This window comes from Hyla sarda, chromosome 6, assembly GCF_029499605.1.
Source record: "Hyla sarda isolate aHylSar1 chromosome 6, aHylSar1.hap1, whole genome shotgun sequence".
NCBI lineage: Eukaryota > Metazoa > Chordata > Amphibia > Anura > Hylidae > Hyla > Hyla sarda.
The window spans coordinates 29,497,112-29,503,674 of NC_079194.1; the positions used below are offsets into that span (position 1 = coordinate 29,497,112).

At 39.5% G+C, this 6,563-nt stretch overlaps 1 long non-coding RNA gene across 1 annotated transcript; it reads left to right on the plus strand.

Moving 5' to 3' along the window:
- The first annotated feature begins 335 nt into the window (after positions 1-335).
- LOC130277383 (uncharacterized) lies at positions 336-3,698 on the plus strand. The gene is made up of 3 exons (XR_008845448.1): positions 336-618; positions 1,400-1,496; positions 3,538-3,698. It is a non-coding gene; the product is annotated as an uncharacterized LOC130277383 (long non-coding RNA).
- Positions 3,699-6,563: the final 2,865 nt, after the last annotated feature.

The window sequence follows — 6,563 nt, forward strand, 5'->3', positions numbered from 1 at the left end:
GTCAGCAGAGAGCTCTGTGTTCCAAAAAGAAAACCATTTCCTTTGTAATATTCAGAAGCTAATAAGTACTGGAAGGATTAAGATTTTTTTATAGAAGTAATTTACAAATCTATTTAACTTTCTGGCACCAGTTGATTTAAAAAAAAAAAAATTCCACAGGAGTACCCCTTTAAATCTTTTAGTGCCACTAACTATACTGCTGTTCTGACAGCGCTCTTGACAGTGGCTAGAGATGGCAGTCAGAGAGAGAAGTGCTGCACACTCCGCTCCTCCTCAGCAGGGCCTGCCATCTGGGCATCAGCATCACCTCACCTCTGCTGCACTGCAGTCCCGCAGCCAGACAGCAGGTCTTGGATGATGATGGAGGCGAAGCTGCCAGGTCCTGTGATAGGGTCACTGTCTGACTGTGCTACTGACACAGCACAGTCACCACTGACTGGAGCCGGCTGAGGATAGAGGAGGCTGAGAAGCGCATGCACGCTCCACACACAGCGCTCCTCTTTGGCACGGACCGGACACCCTACCTCATCACTTTACCGCCGCATTCGCCAGCCAGACTGACAGGGCAGAGCTGCGGTGCTGCAAGATGGGGAGAGACTGGATAGTGCACTAGCACAGGTAAAGGGGGTCAATGTGATGTAAGAAGGGGGAGAGTGAGAGGAATATGGGGGGGGGGGGGCAATGTAATAAAAGAAGAGGGGCAATGTGAGAAATGTGGGGGATGTGAAGAATATGGGGGACAATGTGGTAAAAGTTAAGGGCAGTGTGAGGAGAGTATGGGGGCAATGTGATGAAACATGGGAGCAATGTGATAAAAGATGGGGTCAATGGGGGAGATTTATCAAAACCTGTGCAAAGGAGAAGTTGCCCAGTTGCCCATAGAAACCAATCAGATCGCTTCTTTCATTTTGCAGAGGCCTTGTTAAAAATTAAAGAAGCGATCTGATTGGTTGCTATGGGCATCTGGGCAACTTTTCCTCTGGACAGGTTTTGATAAATCTCCCCCAATGTGAGGAAAGATTGGGCAATGTGAGGGGCCTGCTATATGGGGTAATGTGAGGGGCCTGTTATATGGGGAAATGTGAGGGGCCTGCTATATGGGGCAATGTGAGGGGCCTGTTATATGGGGAAATGTGAGGGGCCTGCTATATGGGGCAATGTGAGGGGCCGGCTATATGGGGAAATGTGAGGGGCCGGCTATATGGGGAAATGTGAGGGGCCGGCTATATGGGGAAATGTGAGGGGCCGGCTATTTGAAGGCAATGTGTTGTGCCTGCTATATGGGGGAACCTGCAGTATCGGTCTGCTATATGGGGGCAATGTGAGCAATATACATGGATACATTGTACAGAGGTGAGAATTGTGCTGGCAGGAGGAGTCTAAAATGTTTGTCTGGCAGATTCAGTGAAGACGAGCCGTGGATGGAGAATTCTTTAAGATATCCTGATCCAGATGAGGAATAAAAAGAAAAGTGACTCAACTTCTATATGAGCACTGTAAGTGGGAATATTTATGGACATTTATCAAAGGGTTTAGTCAGGTTTTCTTTACTATAATTGTCGCAAAATTGTCGCAACTGCGACTACGTGATTTTTCGTGCGACATTTTGACTGGAAAGCGAGAAAAGCAAGTTTTCCAAAAATTAATTACGTAGTAATAATTTTAAAATGGACTACGGGTAGTCAGGTATTTATTAACTGCGACAGTCGCAACTGCGCAAAAAAAAGTCGCAACAGGGTTAAAAATTGACTAAATTTACTCCAGCTCAAACATGGAGCAGAAAAAGCTACTACCAAAGTAAAAAAGGAAAAATTGCTTATGTGAAAGAAAATTATCAACAGGCTGAAACCAGTTGATAAATAAGTCACACGTAAGCAAAAAAATAAAAGTAAGGAAAAAATTACTAAAAAAAAGAAAACATAAGCAAACATTGATAAATGTCCCTCATTGATCTCTGTATTATAAGTAAAAAAGAATTTGCAGCACTACTTAGCTTTGCAGCATAAAAGAAATTCGGGTGCCAGCTCCCAACAAGACCTGATTAGAGTCCGAAGGTAAATCCATCCACAAAAATGGGGCAGCACTCCAAAAATTCAAGGTGCAAAAAAAGTTTATTTCACTTCATATCTGTAGCAACTTTCAGATCACACAGGATCCTTTTTCAAGCTCATACAAACACACATTAGGGGGTAATATATACCCAAGTGAACAATTCCACAATTATCAAACAATTATAGTGTCAATTAACATATACAATGTAAAAAGTGCATATACCGTAAACAATATGATATATAAAGTGCAGCAGTGATAAGTGCATATTAAAGTGGCACATAGTGAGTTAAAAACATTAAAACCGCTTGAAAACTCTCCAAATTTCATACAAAACCATATAACACATTAAATGCATACACCTGTGCTTGTAATTATTATCATGTGTTTTGATATACAGGATAAAAGATGAGAAGGAGGAACGCTCACCTGTATAGGGCAGTAATGGCGCCGGCTAGCGTGGACGATTCTCCACTGCGCAGGTGCAGAAAGGCCATGACGGAATGCGTGAGGGGTTTGTCAAATGACTCTCCCGATCACGTGATCCGCGTCATCAGGCTTCTAGAGGTCATGTGACCGTTGTCATGGAGAGAACCGACGCCTTCGCTCGCTCTCTCCATAACTCCCGGTTGTAGATGTTATATACTATATACTGTGTCTAGGGAAGTGTACCATAGTACCTAAAAACTATAGTGAATGTGTAATAAATCTATATGTATTAGCTAAATAAAAGAAACGTATAACATCAGAATGGAGAATAGTGAATCTATAATGGTTGTATGGGGACACCTTCCCGGAGCAAAAAATTTATAAATAAAAATTAAATTAAATTAAAATCAAAAGAATGAAATGTATAAAAAATATTTTAAAAAAGTAATAAAATAAAAAAAATTGAAAATTGGAAAAAAATTGAAAAATCTAAATCTAAATAAAAATAATAATAAATATAAATTATATAGAACATATATATAATAAAATAAATAAATATTAGATGAAATCTAAAATGTTTTTTTTTTTTTTTTTTTATATTATCTTACATGTGACTCTACTTGGGTGATATATATATTAATATGCCCATGTAAATTGATATACATAGGCCAAACCACCTGGAACCTTAAAGTGAGACTAAATAACCATAGATACAGTATTAGAAAACGGAAATTAGATCTCCCTGTGTCCAAACATTGTGTAGATGCTGGACAAACTGAGAACGATATCAGATTTATGGCAATAGATTTTATACCTGTACCAGAGAGAGGGGGTGATAGACTCTCCTTACTACGTAAGAGAGAACTATGGTGGATCCACCAATTGGATTCACTTCGTCCGAAGGGACTGAATGTAGAGTTTAACATCATATAGCTCCTTCCACGATATGGTTCTGGGAATTCATCTGTATGTGTGTGATGACTAGACACACATTAAATATTTTGATAAATATTATATTTATTTATTTTTTTTTACATTTTTCTTTTTCTTTATTTTCAGGTAGAACATGAAAATATGATTGGATGGAGGAGGAGGAACATCTCATCTGTTTGAAAATTGTTTAGAGAAGCGTTTTATATGCTGTGATTGTTTAACATAGTGTTTCTTTGTGTCAGGGGGAGTGTTACTATATTACTTTTATGAATAAAAAGATTTTTTTGCACGAATTAATTTAGTACACATTTTTATTGGCAGATTGGAGTTAGTGAGTTATTGTGGGTATAGAGATGGGGACACATTCCCAGATGGATAGTATTTACATTTATTTTTTCCTTTTCCCCCTTTTTTTTTTCTTATTCTTCTTTCTTTCTTTATATATAATACCCAGAGGGACCCACTCAGGTTGATATGGCGCTGCTGAATAAGCGGGCGCGCTCCATTTTAGACTATGATGGTGAGAGCCCCTAGACAGGGGTTTAGCAACCCAGTTCTGGGGACTCTTCCTTTGACTGATGCCTGGGGGCACATGGATAATGGGCCCCTCGACACTAGTCCCATGGCATTGGAAGCAGATATTAGAGAGTTAATATATGGGTCCCCTTTATTGTATGAGGTCCAGAGGATAGTGTCATCACAGTATGATACTAGGACCCCCCAAAAAAAAATATATATATATTTTTTTTTATTTCATTTAATTTTTATTTATTTTATTATATATATATATATATATATATATATATATATATATGCTCTATATAATTTATATATATTATTATTTTTCATTTTTATTTATATTTTCCAATTTTTTTCCAATTTTCATATTTTTTTTTAATTACTTTTTATATTTTTTATATATTTCATTCTTTTGATTTTAATTTAATTTAATTTTTATTTATTCATGTTTTGATCCCGGAAGGTGTCCCCATACAACCATTATAGATTCACTATTCTCCATTCTGATGTTATACGTTTCTTTTATTTAGCTAATGCATATAGATTTATTACACATTTACTATAGGTTTTAGGTACTATGGTACACTTCCCTAGACACAGTATATAGTATATAACATCTACAACCGGGAGTTATGGAGAGAGCGAGCGAAGGCGTTGGTTCTCTCCAAGGACAACGGTCACATGACCTCTAGAACCCCTCACGCATTCCGTCATGGCCTTTCTGCACCTGCGCAGTGGAGAATCGTCCACGCTAGCTGGCGCCATTACAGCCCTATACATGTGAGCGTTCCTCCTTCTCATCTTTTATCCTGTATATCAAAACACATGATTATAATTACAAGTACAGGTGTATGCATTTAATGTGTTATATGGTTTTGTATGAAATTTGGAGAGTTTGCAAGCGATTTTAATGTTTTTAACTCACTATGTGCCACTTTAATATGCACTTATCACTGCTGCACTTTATATATAATATTGTTTACAGTATATGCACTTTTTTACATTGTATATGTTAATTGACACTGTAATTGTTTGATAATTGTGGAATTGTTCACTTGGGTATATATTATCCCCTAATGTGTGTTTGTATGAGCTTGAAAAAGGATCCTGTGTGATCTGAAACGTTGCTACAGATATGAAGTGAAATTAACTTTTTTTGCACCTTGAATTTTTTGGAGTGCTGCCCCATTTTTCTGGATGGATCTCTGGATTATAGATTTTTTTTTCCAGTAACCGTATAGTGCTAAAAAAAAAAAAAGGTGCAGCCAAGCGGGTGGCAAAATTAGGTTTAGCCTAGGGTGGCCAAATTCCTTGCACCAGACCTGCTGGGAGCTGAGCTGAAACTGGAGTCAATGGATCATCCATATAGTAGATTACTTGTGTTAGAGTCAAAGTGCATGTCCCAAGTTTAAGGCCCAGTGCGAACTTGCCGAGGCAACCGTACCTCGCTTAGCCTTGAGCTCTTTTCTGATGAACGGTACACATGTACAGAACTTCAAGAGTGGTAGGATTGCCTTGGTAACTGTACCATCCAGAATGGCCTGTTTTCCCCCCCATGCTGGAGCGGAAAATTGTGCAGGTCTTGAACCTGGGATTTGGAACTTGTCAGCTCTCTAAAGGGGTACTCTGTACGGGGGGAAAAATTTAATCAACTGGTGCCAAAAAGTTATGCAGATTTGTAAATGATGTCTATTTAAAAATCTTAATCCTTCCAGTACTTATCAGCTGCTGTATGCTCCACAGTAAGGAACAATACTCAAATACCCCAAGGCACTAGTAAAAGGACAAGAACTGTACAGCGAGAGAGAGATAGGGTGAGTTCTCACTATGCAATTCCCGGGAATTTCGCAGGAGAAATTACGCTAGTGGAATTACGCACGGTGAACTTTTACATCAGTGTGAATGGGTTTCCGCGAGACCCGTCCACACTGAGCAATTTCAGTGGCGGAAAATTCAGCTGCTAAAATTGTTCTGCACAGAGAATGAACATGTTCATTCTTTGTGCGGAATTCCGCGAACACTGCATAGCCGTCAATGGTGAGGGCGCAGTGCCGCGGGGTCCTACAGCCGACGGAGGCAGCCAGGCTGAATCTCCGCTCGCTGAATTTCGCAAGCGGAGATTCCGTGTTCATTCCGTAGTGTGGACGCACCCATACAAGAAATGCTAGGTACAGCCTCACACAGTATATGCTATAAGCTGCATGAAATTGCACATGCCAGGGACTTTGGAAAAGCAGGTCACCCATAGGAACTCCAATTTAATCAGCCCAGGCCTAGAACTCTTAATCAACTGCTCCAGAGCAATGGATCAGCTGTAAGATAGTGGCATAGCAGCTACCTTAAAGGGGTTATCCACCATAAGGTAATTTGGTATGTACCTGGCAGACAGTAATGGACATGTTTAGGAAGGCGCTTGTTTTGGAGCTAAATGGCTATGTTGGGAGATTACTATAATGCTGTGGCTAGCTTTTTGTGAACTACAGTATATTTGCATACAGTGATACAGAGGCATACAGAAGGTTACCACACAGTGCCATCTAGTGGCCATATGTTACAGCAGCGCTTTCCATAGGAAGCAATGGAAAAGTAAGGTCCCTAGTTCTGGAAGAATGCAGGCACATGTTAGGACACCT